We start from the raw sequence: 20,671 nt of genomic DNA on the forward strand, positions 1-20,671 counted from the left end.
TCGGATCAAGTTAGGGGGTGGATGGGGAGGTGGTGGTCGTGGCGGTGATTTAGTCATACAGTTAACCAGGAGCTAGACAGGATTTGTTTTGTCCAACATTTCCCAGATAACTATCCAGCTAAGTAAATCGGAACTGTCTGAAGCCTAATGAGTGTAAGTCAGAAAGTTCTGGGTGGCAGGGGAATTACTATTGGAAGTTAAAACTTTCTGGGTAATTCTCACAGAGTCGTTCACAGGAAACTTGGGCAGGATTCTCCCCTACCCGGCGGGGCGGGGGATTCCGGCGTAATGGAGTGGCGGGAACCACTCCGGCGTCAGGCCGCACCGAAGGTGAGGAATTCTCCGCACCTTTAGGGGCCAAGCCCTCACCTTGAGGGGCTAGGCCCGCGCCGGAGTGGTTTCCGCTCCGTTGGCTGGCGGGAAAGACCTTTGGCACCATGCCAGCCGGCGCTGAAAGGACTTCGCCGGGCGACGCATGCGCGGGAGCCTCAGCGGCCGCTCACGACATCCCCGCGCATGCGCAGGGGGAGGGGGTCTCTTCCGCCTCTGCCATAGTGAAGACCATGGCAAAGGCGGAAGAAAAAGAGTGCCCCCACGGCACAGGTGGGCCCCGATCGCGGACCAGGCCACCGTGGTGGGCACCCCTTGGGGCCAGATCGGCCCACGCCCCCCCCCCCCCCAACGACCCCGGAGCCCGCCCGCGCCGCCTTGTCCCGCCGTTCACAAGGAGGTTTAATCCACGCCGGCTGGCGAGGGTTGACAGCGGCGGGACTTTGGCCCATCGTGGACCGGAGAATCGCCGGGGGTGGACCTGCCGACTGGCGCGGCGCAATTCCCGCTCCCACCGATTCTCTGGTGGCGGAGAATTCTGGACACGGCGGGGGCAGGATTCACGCCAGCCCCCGGCGATTCTCAGACCCGGCAGGGGGTCAGAGAATCGCTCCCCTTATGTCTGCTCCCCTTTCCTGCTTCAAGTCACTCACCATTCTGACTTTCCCTCACTGTTGCTGGGTCTATATAATGCAACTCCCTCTCAAGCAGCTCTGTGCCTGTACCTACACCTCAGTGGCTGCAGCAGTTCAAGAAGGCTCACCGCCATCTCCTCAAGGGCAACTGCGGATAGGCAATAAGTGTTGACCTAGCCAGTGACGCCCAATCCCCTAAATGAATAAAAATAAAAGACCCATAGCAATATGGTTAATAATTGTATGCCCTCTGAAGTGGCATAGCAAGCCACCCAGTTTTATCAAACCACTACTAAGTCAATAAGAACAATACAGCTCAGGAACAGGCCCTTCGGCCCTCCAAGCCTGTACCGTACATGTAGGAATCCTTGGCCAAAGCCCTCAGCATTCCTAGTGCCATATCCCTCTATACCATGCCATTGGAACGCCGTTAATGTATCTGCTTCCACAACCTCCCCTGGCAGCGCGTTCCACTCTGTATTCTCAGTATAAAAACCTGCCTCACACATCTCCTCTAAACTTTGCCCCACGGACCTTAAACCTATGCCTCCTGGATTCGACTTCCGGTGGCGGAGGGGAGCGTTCACGCGTAGAGGAGCTCTGGAGGGGGGGAACATAGTCATGTCCCGTTCCCCCCATGAAGAACGTGCGCCCGGGTGCGTGAGCTTGGCCGACTGGACCCCCGCACGCCGGGAGAGAAAGAAGAGTGACCTGGACTCTGAGGCGGAGCGGGGCCGGAGACCCAGGCGCTCGGGAACGAAGCGAGCGGCAGGAGAAGCACGAGGGGAGAGCCCCTTTGGGGAGAAGGAGAGGAGGCAGCAAGGGACCGGAGCGGTAAGCTGCGGCCCGGGGGGAAGAAAGGTCCGCGGGAGGAACCGGGGGCCGGAGACGAGGAAGCGACCGGAGAGAGTCTGCCCCCCCCCCCCCCCCCTACAAACGGAGACGGGACCTACGAGCCGGCCCGACTGACCGAGCCATCCCGCCCCCCCCCCCCCCCCCACGCACAGCAGAGCGCGGGCGGCAGCAGGACACGGGACAAAAATGCGGGGCAGCGAAACACCGGGCAGGAGGAGCGGCGTCCTGAGCCAAAGCGCGGTCCGAGTCAGCAACGAGGCCCGACCACCCCTCAGCCCGGCGGCAACCACCACGGGACAAGCAGCGGCGGAACAAAGGGGGACTCCCGGCTCGACGAGAAGCCTTTCTCTTTCTCTCTCTCTGGTTCCAGGGTGAGTGAGGAGGAGAAAAAAAGAAAACTAGAACTCCCACTTTTTTGGGGGGGAAAAAAAAGATTAAAAAAACAAAAGAAAATAAAGACTTAGAAAAAGAAAACAGTTAAAGGGACAGAACACTCCCTCTGTCCTTCCACACTTCTCAAAAAAGAAAACCAAACTTACCTGAAAAGAGTCTCGTCAGAAGGGAGGGGGGAAGAGGGAAGAAAAAAAAAAGGGGGAAAAAAATGCTTGAAGGGAGCCAAAGCAGAGGGAGAAAGGGCACGAAAAGCAAACTGGGCAATACACGAGCTCACTCAGATTAGCTAATTGGCGCATGAAGCAGCGGAATGGAAGCCTCGCGCAACTAAAAGAACTGGGCAGACAGGAGCTCTTTCCCCATGGCCAGAGGGGAACTGGAAGGCAGCCTTTGCCGAGGGGCTGAGGGAACACCGAGCAAGGCAGGGACCAAAGCAGACATAGAGGCCGCAGTACAGACAGCAATGGCCAAGGCCCTGGCGGAGGTGCAGCTCGCCCTGGGCAGAGCAGAGAAGAAACTGGAAGCCCAGGAGGAGAAACTGCAAACCCAAAAGGCAACCATTAAGGAGCTGGAGAGGGCTGCGACTGACATGAGCGACCGGATCACAGCCCTCGGAGAAAGAGGTAGCGAGACTGGGCACAACGCAGGGGAGCCTGAAGGACAGGGTGGACGACCAGGAATACCGCTCAAGAAGACAAAATGTCAGGAAAGTGGGCCTACCAGAGGGGATCGAGGGTAGAAACTCCACGGCCGAGATGCTGGGCAACTTAGTGGGAGGGAAACTTTCCCCAACCCACCAGAAATGGACAGAGCGCATTGGTCGCTGCGCCCGAAACCCAGGGTGGGGGAACATCCGAGGGCAGTTATAGCTAAACTGTACAAAGACAGGGAAACAATCCTGCGCTGGGCCAGGCAAAACAGAACCTGCAGATGGGAAGGACACCTCATTAGAATGTACGAGGACATTGGGGCAGACCTTGCCTGGAGACGGGCCGAATTCAATAGAGCAAAAGCAGCCCTTCACAGGAACAATGTGCACTTTTGTATGCTGTACCCAGCGAAACTCTGGGTCACATACCAAGAAAGCGAGTATTTCTTGACAGCCCCCGCCGACGCAAACAAATTTATCGAAGAACGTGGGCTGGAAAACCAACATCGAGGGTATAAGCACGGGGCCCCTGGTAAGGGGCAACAACACGCCGACGTGGGGGGGGGGGGGGTGAGGCAATGCCAGCCCACCCCCACCCCCCACATGGCAAGCGCACCCTGAACAAAAAGCAAACGCTACCCAACGAACCGACAAAGGTGGGAAACCAGGCCCCAGCACAAGGGTATGAGAGTAGCGGAGAAGGGTGAGCAAACCGGGGGAGCACAGGGTCGGGTGGGGGGAGAGTGGGCAAAGAAACGCAGAGGCTGGGCAGGGGAGAAGGGAGACAATAACTCCCTAGAGGGGGTTCGCCGCACTAGCAAGAAAGCTAGCACCGGGGACATGCAAAAAAGCAGGGCCAACAGGGGACGGCGCCAGGCAGAGGGCGGGTGGGACCACTCAACATAGGCAGGAGGGCAAACGGGGACAGGAGCAGGGGAAAGAGGGAGAAAGGAGGGATATACGGGAGAGGGGGCGAAAGGGGGGGGGAAGGGAGGGATTGGGGGGCGCACGGGGGGGGGGGGTGCGGAACACAGGGATGGAGGGACAAACAAGGCTAGAAAAGGAACAGCAATAGGGTTACAGAGTGCCGCAACCAAGGGCTCGGAACAAGGAATCGCTGCAAGCATCCACCCAGTATGGCTCTGGGCGAAGGGAAACCCCAAAGTGAAGGGGGCTAACCACGTGGCGGCCGTACAGCGGGCGACCATGGCGGGGGCCCCCTGGACGGAGGGAAGCCCCGGAGCGCATGGAGAGAGCAGTGACAGCGACCATCCTGGACGGCCCCCAAACCAGGGGGAGCCCCTGAGGGCAGGGGCGCGTCCACCAGGTGAATATGGTTAATCCCACAGGAGTGAGGGGACAGAAGCCCCCCCACCAGGATAGTCACCTGGAACGTAAGGGGACTCAATGGCCCAGTGAAAAGATACAGAGTCTTCAACCACCTAAGAAACATGAAGGCAGACATAATCTTCCTTCAAGAGACGCACCTGAGAGAGCAGGACCAACTGCGGGTAAGAAAGGGCTGGGTGGGACAGACCTACCATTCCTGTTACGGGACGAGCGCCAGGGGGGTGGAAATACTGGTCAGCGAATGGACTATGTTTAGGGCAACAAAGACGGTTACGGACCCAGGGGGACGTACGTCATGGTTAGTGGGACACTGGATGGGGCACCGGTAGTACGGGTTAATGTGTACGCACCTAACTGGGACGACCCGAGCTTCATCAAGAAGACCATGGCAGAAATCCCTGACATAGCGACGCACCGGCTAATCATGGGGGGATGGGACTTCAACTGTGTACAGGACCCAACGACTGACAGATCGAACCCCAAGACGGGGAAAACCGCAAACATGGCAAGGGAACTTGGTCACTTTATAGAACAGATGGGAGCGGTGGACCCCTGGAGGTTCACTCACCCAGGGGAGAAGGAGTTTTCCTTCTTCTCCCCAGTACACAACGTATACACCAGAATTGACTTCTTTGTGGTGGGGAAGACGGTGCTTCCGGGGATAGACAAAGTGGAAGACTCTGCAATTGTGATATCAGACCACGCTCCAAATGACATGGACGTGAGGCTAGAAACGGGCAGGGCCCAACGCCCCACATGGAGGTTGGACGTTGCCCTACTAGCTGACAAGGCCTTCAACGAAAAGATATCGCGGGCACGGAGAACAATCAGAAAGGGGAGGTCTCACTCTCCCAAGTTCTGGGAAGCGCTAAAGTCCGTACTAAGAGGGAAATCATCGCTTTCAAAGCACAAAGAGATAGGGAGGAAAGGGCGGCTAGGCAGCAGCTGGTCGACTCAGAACAAAGAAAAGTACAGCACAGGAACAGGCCCTTCGGCCCTCCAAGCATGTGCCGAACATGCTGCCCGTCTAAACTAAAATCTTCTACACTTCGTGGGTCCATATCCCTCTATTCTGGTCCTATTCTTGTATTTGTCAAGATGCCCCTTAAATGTCACTATCGTCCCTGCTTCCACCACCTCCTTCAGCAGTGAGTTCCAGGCACCCACTACCCTCTGTGTAAAAAACTTGCCTCGTACATCTCCTCTAAACTTTGCCCCTCGCACCTTAAACCTATGCCCCCTAGTTGACCCCTCTACCCTGGGAAAAAGCCTCTTACTATCCACTCTGTCTATGCTCCTCATAATTTTGTGGACCTCTATCAGGTCGCCCCTCAACCTCCGTCGTTCCAGTGAGAACAAACCAAGTTTATTCAACCGCTCCTCATAACTAATGTCCTCCATACCAGGCAACATCCTGGTAAATCTCTTCTGCATCCTCTCTAAAGCCTCCACATCCTTCTGGTAATGTGGTGACCAGAATTGACCACTATACTCCAAGTGTGGCCTAACAAAGGTTCTGTACAGCTGCAACATTACTTGCCAATTCTTATACTCAATGCCCCGGCCAATGAAGGCAAGCATGCCGTATGCCTTTTCGACTACCTTCTCCACGTGTTGCCCCTTTCAGTGACCTGTGGACCTGTACACCTAGATCTCTCTGACTTTCAAATACTCGTGAGGGTTCTACCATTCACTGTATATTCCCTACCTGCATTAGACCTTCCAAAAATGCATTACCTCACATTTGTCCGGATTAAACTCCATCTGCCATCTCTCCGCCCAAGTCTCCAAACGATCTAAATCCTGCTGTATCCTCTGACAGTCCTCATCGCTATCTGCAATTCCACCAACCTTTGTGTCGTCTGCAAATTTACTTTTCAGACCAGTTACATTTTCCTCCAAATCATTCATATGTACTACGAACAACAAAGGACGAGCACTGACCCCTGCGGAACACCACTAGTCACAGCCCTCCAATTAGAAAAGCACCCTTCCATTGCTACTCTCTGCCTTCTATGTCCTAGCCAGTTCTGTATCCATCTTGCCAGCTCACCCCTGATCCCGTGTGACTTCACCTTTTGAACCACTCGACCATAAGGGACCTTGTCAAAGGCCTTACTGAAGTCCATATAGACAACATCCACTGTCCTACCTGCATCAATCATCTTTGTGACCTCTTCGAAAAACTCTTATCAAGTTCGTGAGACACGACTTCCCCTTCACAAAACCATGCTGCCTTTCGCTAATACGTCCATTTGCTTCCAAATGGGTATAGATCCTGCCTCGAAGAATTCTCTCCAGTAATTTCCCTACCACTGACATAAGACTCAACGGCCTGCAGTTCCCTGGATTATCCTTGCTACCCTTCTTAAACAAAGGAACAACATTGGCTATTCCCCAGTCCTCCGGGGACATCACCTGAAGACCGTGAGGATCCAAAGATTTCTGTCAAGGCCTCAGCAATTTCCTCTCTAGCCTCCTTCAGTATTCTGGGGTCGATCCTTCAGTATTCTGGGGTAGATCCTATCAGGCCCTGGGGACTTACCTCCCTTAATATTTTTCGAGACGCCCAATTCCTCGTCTTTTTGGATCTCAGTGTGACCCAGGCTATCTACACACCCTTCTCCATACTCAACATCCACCAATTCCTTCTCTTTGGTGAATACTGATGCAAAGTATTCATTTAGTACCTCGCACATTTCCTCGGGATCCACACACAGATTCCCTTGCCTATCCTTCAGTGGGCCAGCCCTTTCCCTGGCTACCCTCTTGTTTTTTATGTACGTGAAGAAAGCCTTAACCCTATTTGCCAATGACTTTTCGTGACCCCTTCTAGCCCTCCTGACTCCTTGCTTAAGTTCCTTCCTACTTTCCTTATATTCCACACAGGCTTCGTCTGTTCCCAGCCTTCTAGCCCTGACACATGCCTCCTTTTTCTTTTTGACGTGGCCGACAATATCTCTTGTTATCCAAAGTTCCCGAAATTTGCCGTATTTATCCTTCTTCCACACAGGAACATGCCGTTCCTGAATTCCTTTCAACTGACATTTGAAAGCCACCCACATGTCAGATGTTGATTTACCCTCAAACATCCGCCCCCAATCTAGGTTCTTCAGTTCCCGCCTAATATTGTTATAATTAGCCTTCCCCAATTTCGCACATTCACCCTAGGACCACTCTTATCCTTGTCCACCAGCAGTCTAAAACTTACTGAATTGTGGTCACTGTTCCCGAAATGCTCCCCTACTGAAACGTCTACCACCTGGCCGGACACATTCCCCAATACCAGGTCCCTTCCCTTGTTGGACTATCTACATATTGTTGCAAGAAGCCCTCCTGGATGCTCCTTACAAACTCTGCCCTGTCTAAGCCCCTAGCACTAAGTGAATCCCAGTCAATATTGGGGAAGTTGAAGTCTCCCATCACAACAACCCTGTTGTTTTTACTCATTTCCAAAATCTGTCTACCTATCTGCTCCTTTATCTCCCGCTGGCTGTTGAGAGGCCTGTAGTAAACCCCCAACATTGTGACTGCACCCTTCTTATTCCTGATCTCTACCCATATAGCCTCACTGCCCTCTGAAATGTCCTCCCGTAGTACAGCTGTGATATTCTCCCTAACCAGTAGCGCAACTCCGCCACACCTTTTACATCCCCCTCTATCCCGCTGAAACATCTAAATCCTGGAGCGTTTAGCTGCCAATCCTGTCCTTCCCTCAGCCAGGTCTCTGTAATGGCAACAACATCATAGTTCCAAGTATTAATCCAAGCTCTAAGTTCATCTGCCTTACCTGTAATACTTCTTGCATTAAAACATATGCACTTCAGGCCACCAGAACGGCTGTTTTCAGCAACATCTCCCTGTCTGCTCTTCCCCAGAGCCATACTGACCCTATTCCCTAGTTCTCCCTCAATGCTTTCACCTTCTGACCTATTGCTCCGGTACCCACCTCCCTGCCATACTAGTTTAAACCCCCCCCGTGTGACACTAGCAAACCATGCGGCCAGGATATTTATGCCTCTCCAGTTTAGTTGCAACCCGTCGTTCTTATACAGGTCACACCTGCCCCGAAAGAGCTCTTTCGTGTCCAGGTAACGGAAACTCTCCCTCCTACACTAGCTGTTTAGCTGCTCTATCTTCCTATATCTAGCCTCACTGGCACGTGGCACAGGTAGTAATCCCGAGATTACAACCCTAGAGATCTTGTCTTTGAACTTTCTGCTTTGCTCCCTAAAGTCCTGCTGCAGGACCTCATGCCCCTTCCTGTCTTTGTCGTTAGTACCAATAGTACAACAACCTCTGCCTGTTTGCCCTCCCCCTTCAGGATGCCTGCTACCCGTTCTGAGACATCCTGGACCCTGGCATCAGGGAGGCAACATACCATCCTGGAGTCTCTTTCACATCCACAGAAGTGCCTTTCTGTGCCCCTAACTATAGAGTCCCCTATGAATATTGCTCTTCTGCGCTTTGACCCTCCCTGCTGAACATCAGAGCCAGCCGTGGTGCCACTGCTCTGGCTGCTGCTGTTGTTTTCCCCTGATAGGCTATCCCCCCCGACAGTATCCAAAGGGTTATACCTGTTCGAGAGGGGGACAACCACAGGGGATTCCTGCACTGACTGCCTGCCCCTTCTGGTGGTCACCCATTTCTCTGCCTGCACTTTAGGTGTGACCACATTTATATAACTGCTATCTATGACACTTTCCACCACATGCATGCTCCTAAATGCATCCAACTGCTGCTCCAACCGAACCATGCGGTCTGTGAGGAGCTCCAGTTGGGTGCACTTTCTGCAGATGAAGCCATCCCGGATGTTGGAAGCCTCCCGGACCTGCCACATCTCACAGTCAGAGCACTGAACCCCTCTAATTGACATTGCATCAATTAATTAGTAAATTAAATTTTATTTTAGTTTTTTAAAGTTACTGTTAACTATATGTTTCCTAGCACTAGATTTCTATTATAAATATGAAAGCTAAATACTGTACTCTGAACTCTGGCTTAGACACTCCTCTAAATTATAATTAAGTAATTATGTTTAATTTAGTTTAACAATGTTTAATTTTTAAATTTTTAGTGTAGATTCCCAACCAGCCAATCAGGTCACAGCTTTACTGTGATGTCACTTCAGTTTTCTCCCCCCATACAATTTGAAACGGTAATAAAAATAAAAATCACTTACCTTCCCAGGATGCTCTCTGGTTCTCTCCCTGCAGATTAAAACTTGCAGGCCAGAAGAAAGAGAACAAAACGGGAGGGAAAAAGCACCTTCTCCCACTCTGCACCGAATTACCTCACTGCACCAAATTAGCAAGTTCCAATTCCCACTCTGGATGTGTCTCACTCAGGCTGTGTCTCCTTCACTTGCGCAAAGCAAATACTCCGAGGCCCCGACCGTAGAGCTCCTGGCGGAGAGGAAAGAGTTACAAAGGAACTTTGATCTGCTCTCCACCAGGAAAGCAGTGCTTCAACTCCGCCAAGCACGTGGGACCCTATACGAACACGGAGACAAAGCCAGCCGCCTGCTGGCACACCAGCTGAGAAAGCAGGCAGCCACCAGAGAAATTGCACAAATCAGGGATACTTGAGGCGCATAACAAACAGAGCCAGAAAAGATCAACAAGGCATTCAGGGCCTTTTACCACCTCAGAACCCCCAATCGGGCAGCCGGGATGAAACGGTTCCTTGATGGACTGGACATACCAGTCATGGGGGAGGGCAGAAAACGGGGCCTGGAAGCACCACTAGCACTGGGAGAGATCAAGGACAGCATAAGCTCCATGCAGGCGGGGAAAGCACCGGGACCAGACGGACTCCCGGCCGACTTCTACAAAAATTCGAGACAGCACTGGCCCCGCACCTGCGGGAGATGTTCACAGACTCGCTGGCTAAGGGCACACTGCCACCCACACTAGCACAGGCCTCAATCTCGCTGATACCTAAGAAAGATAAAGACCCAATGGAATGTGGGTCATACAGACCCATCTCACTGCTGAACGCAGATGCCAAAATACTGACCAAGATTCTAGCCAAAAGGCTAGAAGACTGTGTGCCAGAGGTGGTCGCAGAAGACCAGATGGGCTTTGTCAAAGGTAGACAGCTTACCTCCAACATCAGGCGCCTGCTGAACGTGATAATGTCCCCCTCTGGGGAGAGAACACCAGAGGTGATCGTCTCCCTAGATGCAGAAAAGGCCTTCGACAGTCGAATGAAATACCTCATAGAGGTACTGGAGTGGTTCAGGCTTGGAACAGGATTCACCTCCTGGGTAAAACTCCTATACAACGCTCCCATGGCGAGTGTACCGTCAAACAACACCAACTCCCGATACTTCCAGTTGCACAGGGGCACCAGACAAGGATGCCCACTGTCCCCGCTGCTGTTCGCTCTAGCAGTCAAACCACTAGCAATTGCGCTCAGAGCGGCAAAAAGCTGGAGGGGGATCCGAAGGGGCGGCAGAGAGCACAGAGTCTCATTCTATGCGGATGACCTGCTCCTCTACATCTCGGACCCACAAAGCAGCATGGACGGAATCATCGTGCTCCTGAAAGAGTTTGGTGCCTTCTCGGGCGACAAACCCACCGTGAGCAAAAGCGAGATCTTCCCGGTACACCCACAAGCAGGTGGGGCAGCACTAATGGGACTGCCTTTTAAACAAGCCCAACTAAAATTCCGCTACCTGGGGATCCTAATAGCCCATGACTGGAAAGGGATCCACAAATGAATCTCACTAGTCTGATGGAGGAAGTAAAAAAGGACCTGCAAAGATGGAGAGTACAGACGATCAAAATGAACGTGCTGCCCAGGTACCTCTTCCTATTCAGAGCCATCCAAATCTACATCCCCAAGGCCTTTTTCCAAGCAGTAGACAAACTAATTGTGGCGTTCGTATGGTGGGGGGGGGGGGGGGGGGGGGCGGGGAGGCAGGGAAGTAGGCTAGGATCACAAAGAAGGTCTTACAAAATCAAGGGGAGGGCTATCCCTCCCAAACCTACAATTCTACCAGTGGGCGGCGATGGCCGAACGAATATGGGGATAGATCAAGGAGCCAGAAGCCAAGCGGGTGCGCGCGGAAGAGGCCTCCTGTAAGGGGACCTCCCTCCGGGCCCTCGCCACGGCGACACTCCCATCCCCACCCAAAAAACACTCCAGCAGCCCGGTGGTGATAGCCACCCTCCAGTCCTGGAACCAGCTACTGCTGCATCTTCCTCAAATGGATGGTGAATTTGATTTTCTCCATTTGGAGAAATTCCGATAGGTCGGACAGCCAGTCTGCAGCTTTAGGTAGTGGTGCTGATCGCCAGCTGAGCAAGATTCTACGGCGGGCGATCAGCGAGGCAAAGACAGGGCGTCAGCTCTCCTCTGCATGAAGAGATCTGGCTGGTCTGACACCCCGAAGACCAACACCTTCGGGCATGGCTCCACCCTAAGGGGGACACGGTAACACAATGGTTAGCACAGTTGCCTCACAGCTCCAGGGTCCCAGATTCGATTCCCAGCTTGGGTCACTGTCTATGCGGTGTTTGCACTTTCTCCCCGGGTCTGCGTGGATTTCCTCCTGGTGCTCCGGCTTCCTGTCACAGTCCAAAGATCTGCAGGTTAGGTGCATTGGCCATGCTAAATTGCCCTTACTGTCCAAAAAGGGTAGGTAGGGTTACGGGGATAGGGTGGAAATGTGGGCTTAGGTAAGGTACTCTTTCCAAGGGCCAGTGCAGACTCAATGGGTCAAATGACCTTCTGAATTGTAAATTCTGTAATTTATTCCCACCACTTTGGGTCTGCCTCGAAGAAGGCTGCCCAGTACCCGGCATGACCAGAACATGTGGGCGTGGTTGGCCGGGCCTCCTTGGCACCGTTCACATCTGTCCTCCACCTCCAGGAAGAAACTACTCATTTGGGTTCTTGGTAAGTGGGCTCGAGGTGCCACTTTTAGTTGCATTAGGTTGAGTCTTGCGCAAGTGGAGGTGGCTCGAGGTGCCACTTTTAGTTCATTCGGTTGAGTCTTGCGCACGTGGAGGTGGAGTTGACCCAATGCAGTGCTTCGCTACAGAGACCCCACCCTATTTTGAACCCCAGGTCTTCCTCCCATTTCCTCTTCGTTGTGTCTAGTCTGGTGTCGTTTGTACATGTTGCTGCAGCTCCCTCTGCTTGGAATGTTTGCGACCAGTAGTTCTTCTAATAGTGTCTGTCATGGTGGTCACGGGTATGTCCTTGCCTCCTTTTATTTTTAAGTTGCAGGTATCTGAGTTCATTGCCCTTTGCCAGTTGGAAGCTCTCCGTCAGTTCATCCAGTGTTGTGATCCTACCGTCAGTGTAGAGGTCCCTCACTGTGAATGTGTCCCCCCCCCCCCCCCCCCCCCCCCCCCCCCCGTCCTGTCTCCATCTTTTAAAGGTGGCATCAGTGAGTGCCAGTGTGAACCTATGGTATTGCAGATGGGATCTTTGTCGGAAATTTCGGTCAGGTCGTATGGCTGCTGTAGTTGGTTCCAGGTTTGGAGGGTGGATACCACCACTGGGCTGCTGGAGTGTTTTTTGAGTGAGGATGGGAGTGCTGGCGTGGTGAGGGCCCGGAGAGAGGTCCCCATACAGGAGGCCTCCTCTGCGCTCACCCACTCGGCTTCTGGCTCCTTACTCCATCCCATCACTCTTTCTGCTGTCGGGCTAGCCCCCACTGGATTTTGTTTTCTGTAGGACATTCTTTGGGATCCTAGCATTCTTTCCCCCCACCATATAAACGCCATGATTAATTTGTCCAGTAACTTGAGAAAGGCCTTGGAGATATAGATCGAGATGGATCTAGTAGGAAGAGGCATCAGGGCAGCACGTTTGTTTTGATCGTCTGCACTCTCCCCGTGAGGGAGAGTGGGAGTGTGTTCCATTTCTGCAGTTCCTTTTTGACTTCCTCTGTCAGACTGGTCAGGTTGCATTTGCGTATCTTTGTCCAGTCACGAGCTCCAGTCATGAGCGATTTGAATCCCCAGGTAACGGAATTTGTGTTGGGCTTGTTGAAACGGCAGTCTCAACAGTGCTGCCCTCCCCCCTTGCAGGTTCACCAGGAAGATCTCACATTTGCTCATGTTGAGTTTGTAGCCTGAGTAGGTACCAAACTCTTTCAGGAGCGCGATGTTTCCTTCCATGCTGCTTTGTGGGTCCGAGATATGGAGAAGCAGGTCATCTGCATAGAGCGAGACTCTGTGCTCTCTGCCTCATCTTTGGATCCGCCTCCAGTTCTTTGCTGTTCTGAGTGCAATCGCTAATGGTTTGATCTCTCGGGCGAATAGAAGCGGGGACAACAGCATCCCTGCCCAGTGCCCCTGTGCAGCTGGAAGTACTGAGAGTTGCTGGTGTCAGTCCGAATGCCCGCCATGGGAGCATTGTACAGGAGCTTTACCTAGGTGAATCCTGTTCCGAGACCGAACCACTCCAGTACCTCTGAGGTACTTCTACTCGATTCTGCCGAAGGCCTTTTCTGCGTCCAGGGAGACAATCACCTCAGGTTTTCTCTCCCCAGATGGGGTAATGATCAGGTTCAGCAAGCACCTGATGTTCGATGTCTCACTTTGACAAAGCCCATTTGACCCTCTGCGACCACCTCTGGTACGCAGTTCCCCAGCCTTTTGGCTAGGATCTTGCCCAATATTTTGGCATCTACATTTAATAGTGAGATGGGTCTGTATGAACTGCACTTCGTTGAGTCTTTGTCTTTCTTAGGTATTAACAAGATTGAGGCTTGTGTAAGCGTTGGTGGCAGTGTGCCCCTCAACAGCAGGTCTGTGAACATCTCCCTCTGGTACGGGGCCAGTGCTGTTGCAAACTTTTTGTAGAAGTCTGCTAGGAACCCGTTCGGTCCCGGCGCCTTCCCCACCTGCATGGAGCTAATGCTCTCCATGATACTCTCCCAGTTCTAGCGGTACTTCCAAGCCCCATTTCTTGTCCTCCCCCACGACTGACATGTCCAGTCCATCGAGGAACTGTTTCATCCCTGAGTCCCCTGCTGGGGGCTCCGAGGTGTGCAGATCCCTGTAAAAGGCCTCAAAAGATTTTGTTAACCTTGTCTGGGTCTGTTTCTAACGTGCCTCTGCTGTCTCTAATTTGTGCGATCTCTAGTGGCTGTCTGCTTTTCCAGCTGGTGCGCCAGCAGACGGCTGGCTTTGTCTCGAATTCGTATAGGGTCCCCCATGCCTGGCTGAGATGGTGCACCACTTTCCTCGTAAAGAGCAGGTCAAAGTCCATTTGTAATTTTTTCTCCGTCAGGAGCTCTACGGTCGGGGCTTCGGAATATTTACGGTCCATCTTCAGTATGGTGTCGACCAGCTGCTGCCTAGCCGCTCTCTCCTCCCTGTCTCTTTGCGCTTTAAAGGCGATAATTTCCCCTCTAATCCCAGTCTTTAGCACCTCCCAGAACATGAAGGGTGAGACCTCCCCGTTCTGGTTGTTTTTTGTATTCAGCTATGGCTTGTGATACTCTCTCTCTAAAGAACGTGTCGGCCAGTAGTGCAGTGTCCAAGTTCCATGTGGGGCGTTGGGCACGTCCTGTCTCCATCCTCGCATCCATATAATGTGGAGGATGGTCGGATATTGCGATTGCGGAATATTCTGCCTTGACCAGCCCAGGAAGCACCGATTTCTCCACTGCAAAGAAGTTGATCCTAGAGTATATGTCCTTCGCCATGTTGGAGGTCTTTCCTGTTTTGTGTTCGACCTGTCTGTCTGTGGGTTCTGTACACAGTTAAAGTCTCGGCCCCCCGCCCCCCCCTGATCAGTCGGTGCATCGCTGTGTCGGGGATTTCCACCATGGTCTTTTTTATGAATTTCATGTCGCCCCGGTTGGGAACATACATATTAACGAGTATTACTGGGCCCCACTGACCATGATGTACCCCGCCCCCCCCCCCGGGCCCCTTAACCGTCTTTGTCACCTCTTATTGATTTAATATTGCCCCCCCCCACCCCCGGAGCAGGAACGGTAAGTCTGTCCGACCCAGCCCTTCCTTACCTTCAGCTGGTCCTGCTCTCTCAGGTGTGTCTCTTGGCGGAAGACTATGTCGGTTTTTATGTTTCTTAGGTGGGTGAATTCTCTGGATCTTTTCACTGGACCATTAAGTCCCCTGACATTCCAGGTGACTATGCTGATGGCGGGGATTTTGTCCCCCCAATCCTGTGGGATTAACCATACTTACCTGGTGAACGTGCCCCTGCTCTCCGGGGTTTCCCTTTGTTAGGGGCCAGGCAAGATGGCCGCAGTCACTGCTCTCCCCACGTGGTCAGGTCCCTGTGCTCCAGGGTTTCCCTTTGTCCAGGGGGCACCCAACATGGCTGCCAACTGTGCGTCCGCCATGTGGATATGCCCCTGCACTCTGGGGTTTAAGTTTGTCCAGGGTGTAATAACATGTATATTGACTGGGATGTAAACAGTTAACAATTTAATGTTAATGCTTCTTACCACTAGAGGGAACCACAGAAGTCAAAAAATGTCATGTGACTAGGGGATTCTACTTTAGGAATGTGAACGAATCTTAGTAGTGTAATAAATTTATGAGTTGGTTTGTTAACAGAGCTTTGTGTGCTTTATTCAATACTAAGCATCAGTGCCATCCAGGTAAAGCAGAATAGAGAACACAACATGGTACCAGCAGTAGTCCTAGAGTAGTTTAGTCCGGTTGAGGGAAAAAGAATCTCCATTCGGGGAAAAAAAGTGCAAAGAAAAATCTTAACCAGACTCCAGTAGCAACAATCAGACTCCAGCAACAACCAGAAACATCAAAGAAAGAAATACCCAACCGAAGAGTCATGGAAGGTCTGCAGTTTCCAAAGACATTCAGCATATCGGGTAAAGTAGATGTAAACTGGAAAATATTCAAACAAGAGTTTGATCTATATCGCTCGTCCTCCAACCTAGAAACTGCCAGTGATAAACGAAAAACTGCTTTATTACTACCAATGGCTGGATAACAGGCTATAGAAGAATAAAATTAATTCTGCTTTGAGAATGAAGCTGAAAAAATAACATTGAACTGGTCATTAAAAAATTTGATCAGTATAATGAGTTTAAAAGAAATGAAAAACTCAGTAAACAACTACAAAAGAAATAAAAAATGATGCCTGAAGATTCAATTAAAATGTGCCGAGCGACTAAAGAATCTAAAAATAGAAGTGCAGAAACATTGAATCAAAGTAAAACAGCTTTGCCTCCGCGAAAGCCATGGCGCAGTTAAAAATTCATCACAATGGAAAAGAAGACCAGTCTACGCAAGTACACCCGAGGAAATCCGCTTCTAAAGTTGGACACTTCAGACATGCGCAGTTAAAATAAAAAATGCGCTATTCGGAATCTGAGTGTTCTGCGCCTGTGCGGGACCAGTTCGCACAGGCGCATATTGAAAAAAGACGTGATTCGGAATTTGACCGCTCTGCGCATGCACAGATAATTGCGCATGTGCACGTGAAAAAAGAGCTCATTCCGGACGAGGATCGAAGCAGACGTTCTTTACCTCGCAAGGCAGAATATTGCCTGAATTTGAACAGGACTCTTGCAGCACCATGGAACAAAATGTTTGCAGCATGCAACAAGAAGACAATGTCAACAAATCTAAAACTAAAGAAGATAAATCCTACATTGAAGAATATTACTCAGATATAGCAGATATATTTGGTTTCTATGATTATTCTGTTAGTAACAAGATTGAAGCTCTAAATAGCACTCCACTAATGGGAGATGAATGCAATACATTAATGGAATTGCATACCGTTGCTACATTAGGCAGCAGTGATCGGTCAAATGAACAACCAAGGTATGTGGATATCACATACCTTGCCCCCACCCACCCCCTCAGGTGGATTAATCAATAATACACATTGAAGACCAATTAGAGGAGGCACTGAGTGATGGCTAGGGTATAGAATGCACTCTGGATAGGAGAGGTCAATGTCCATCATCATGAATAGCACGGTGGCACCACCTTTACTAGCCGAGTGCTAAAGGACATGGCTGCGAGAATGGGGCTGCATCAGGTGGTCAGGGAGCCAACCAGAGGGGGAAATAACATACTTTACCTCAACCTCACCAACATGCCTGCCACAACCTCGATGATGGAGGAGACCAGCACATTTGTGCAAAAGACATGGCTAAAGCATTCGCAACAATCTTCAGCTAGAAGTGCCGAGTGGATGATTCACCATCGCCTCCTCTGGAAGTCCCCAGCATCACAGATGTCAACTCTCCTCGTGATATCAAGAAACAGCTGAGGCACTCAATACTGCAAGGCTATAGGCCCTGACACTATTACAGCAATAGTACGGAAGTCTTGGTCCTGCCTTCACAAAGGACAACACCAATAACATACCAGAAATGTTGAGAAAGAAACATAGGGTATAGCAAGAGGGAGGAACGAAAGGAAATCAGTATGAGTAGAGAAATGGTGTTGGGGAATTTGATGGAATTTAAGGCTGAAAAATCCTCAGGGCCTGATAATCTACATCCCAGAGTATTTCAGGAAGTGGCCCTAGAAACAATTGATGGTGGTCATCTTCCAAAATTCTATAGATTCAGTTCCTACAGATTGGAGGACAGCTAATGTAACCCCAACTACAGAGAAAACTGCAAATTATAAACCAGTCAGCCTGACGTCGGTAGTGGGGAAAATTCTAGAGACCATTATCAAAGATTTTATAGCAGAGTACTTGGAAAACAGTAGTAGAATCTCCATGGATTACAAAAGAGAAATCATGCTTGTCAAATCTACTAGAATTCTTCAAAGCTATACCTAGTAAAGTTGATGTGGGGGAGCCAGCTGATGTAGTTTATTTGGACTTTTAGAAGGCTTTCAACAAGGTCCCACATAGGAAATTGAAGTGTAACATTAAAACACATGGGCTCAGGGGTAGTGTCGTGAGACGGATGGAAATCTGGTTGGCAGATAGCAAACAGAGTGTTGGTGTGATTAATGTAGAAATTGTATTTATATTTTATATTCTGTTGCAGTAATGTTATTTAAACAATGGTTTTAAAATACATATAGGCAGTCTGTCTTTTGTTTTGGGCCAGGGTTTAGAGAACCCCAAAGTGTATCATGGAGTTCACCTGACCCAGAACTTTTAATAGATTGTGGTATGGGGAGCACACAGCCCACTCTACAGGTGTGGTACAGCAGAAATGGAAAAGTATTTTTAAAGCAAAACAGTGTTTATTCTATGAACTCAAGTTAATCTTTTTAAAACATACAGTGAACATCTTAGCAACCATCAATTCAAATACAACTTCCAAAGAATAAAACACTAAGTAATCCTTAAGCTGTCCTTTTAACATCCATAAGACTTTAAAAAAAAAAACTTTAAACAGAAGCACATCTGGTTAAAGTCACTACTGACAGCAGTTATTAGTTTTAAATCACCAAAGGATCAATTTACATTCTTTAGATTATAGAGCGAGAGACTAATACCCCTTCTGGCTGTGACTGCAACTATCCAGCTCTGGAAACAAAACTAAAAAACACCCTGCAGCAAACAGCCTAAAACGAAAGTAAAAAAGCTGACAGGCAGCCTTGCTCCACCCACACTCTGACATCACTGATAAACAACCATGTCTTAAAGGTACATTTCTTAAACACCCATTTCTTAAAGGTACTCTCACATGACACTTTTCAAGCAGTAATTAAGGAGTGGTCATGAGTCATTCCAACCACTTGCTTGATTGCAGATAAAGGTCTAATGGAGTATTGTTAGGATTTCTGGAAATTTGCTAGAGAGCAGATAATGTATGCGGAAGTGTTATTTATTTCTAGCAAAGCAGGTCATGTGATATCTTAGTGGGATACGGATTATGTAATTAATTGGAGGAGCCAGGTCTCTCTGTAGTTTTGCAGTCTGTTATAGGATTTTAAGTTGGACCGCAGTTTTGCCAAATGCTGTTAGGTTGAGCAGAAGTGAATTGATCTGCTCTAATAAAGGAACTCTCTCCAAAAAGATCTACACAGCTGAGAAAGTAAAGCAGTTTTGTTATCTTTATTTGTAAGTGGCATTTGAGCTGTATTGGTTGCTTAATTGGAGTAAGTAACAGTGTTAGCTTTTACTTGTATTTTAGAATTGCTTAACTGATGCTTGTCAAGTTATTTATTTGATGTTAATGATAATGTTATTAATTCTGTTTAAATTAAAGTTTGTTTTAACGTGAAAGATACCTATTGGTCAGATTCGCCACTCCTAGGGTGAATTAACCTTCCTTCACAGTTTTACAAATTTGAAAAAAATTGTCTGTTCCGGTATCCTGACATGGAACTAAACAGGTCTTTTTTCCATATGATAGGCAATGACTCGTGGAGTACCTCAGCAATCGGAGCTAGGATCCCAGCTATTCATAATATTTATCAATTATTTAGATGAGGGAACTAAATGTAACTCTGCAAATTTACAGATGACACAAAGCTGGGTAGGAGGTTGAGCTGTGAGTAGGATGCAGAAATGCTTCAGTGTCATTTCGGTCAGCTGAATGAGTGGGAGATGCAGTATAATGCGGACAAATGTGAGGTTATCCACTGTAATAACAAAATCAGGAAGATAGATTATTATCTGAGTGGCTGTAAATTAAGAGAGAGGAATATGCAACGAGATGTGGGTGTCCTCCTACACTTGCCGCTGGAGGTAAGAATGCAGGTGCAACAGGCGGTAAAGAAGTGGCCTTCATAATGAGAGGATTCCATACAGGAGAAGGGATATCTTGCTGCAATTATACAGGGTCTTGGTGAGGCCACAGCTGGAATATTGTGAGCCATTTTGAAATGAAATAAAAATCACTTATTGTCATGAGTAGGCTTCAATGAAGTTACTGTGAAAAGCCCCTAGTCGCCACATTCCGGCGCCTCTTCAGGGAGGTTGGTACAGGAATCAAACCGTGCTGCTGGCCTGCCTTGGTCTGCTTTAAAAGCCAGCGATTTAGCCCAGTGTGCTAAACCAGCCCTGGTCTCCTTCTTGATAGATCTACCATGCGGTTTTAGCAGCACTTTGCGATTACAAAAACTCAGTAGAAATTTAAGTTAAAACTTCTCAGGTGCAAATAAGAATAGTTTTATTTGTCTTCTATTGATTACAATTGAGAGTCATTTAAAAGTCTTATTCTCTAATAAGTCCAGCCAGGATAGGACTCACACAGAGGCAATTTGTAGACAATTGAACTTTCAAATAATCACAGAAATGATTTTCTTGCTTAGGCAAACAGCTTTCAATAATCATCCAGCAGAAGGCAGTAGAGCGGAGCTGCTGATTGGCTGTTCGGGGGAAATTTGCATACGCCGTTGTCCTCCCCCTAACTTGAAGGTGTCATGAGCAAGAGACCCTAGCTATTCAAGTGAAGACAAGCATCCAGCAGAGGGCAATAGAGCGGAGCTGCTGATTGCCTGTTGCGGGGGTAATTTGCATACGCCGTTGTGCTCACCCTAACTTGAAGGTGGTTTGTGGAGGAGCTGTT

General features: G+C 49.7%; 1 protein-coding gene across 1 annotated transcript in view; it reads left to right on the forward strand.

The window, feature by feature from the left end:
- LOC140424873 (patched domain-containing protein 3-like) overlaps positions 1–20,671 on the forward strand; it is a 110,098-nt gene that overhangs the window by 23,000 nt on the left and 66,427 nt on the right. The window lies entirely within an intron of this gene.

This window comes from Scyliorhinus torazame, chromosome 6 (genome assembly GCF_047496885.1).
Source record: "Scyliorhinus torazame isolate Kashiwa2021f chromosome 6, sScyTor2.1, whole genome shotgun sequence".
Lineage (NCBI taxonomy): Eukaryota > Metazoa > Chordata > Chondrichthyes > Carcharhiniformes > Scyliorhinidae > Scyliorhinus > Scyliorhinus torazame.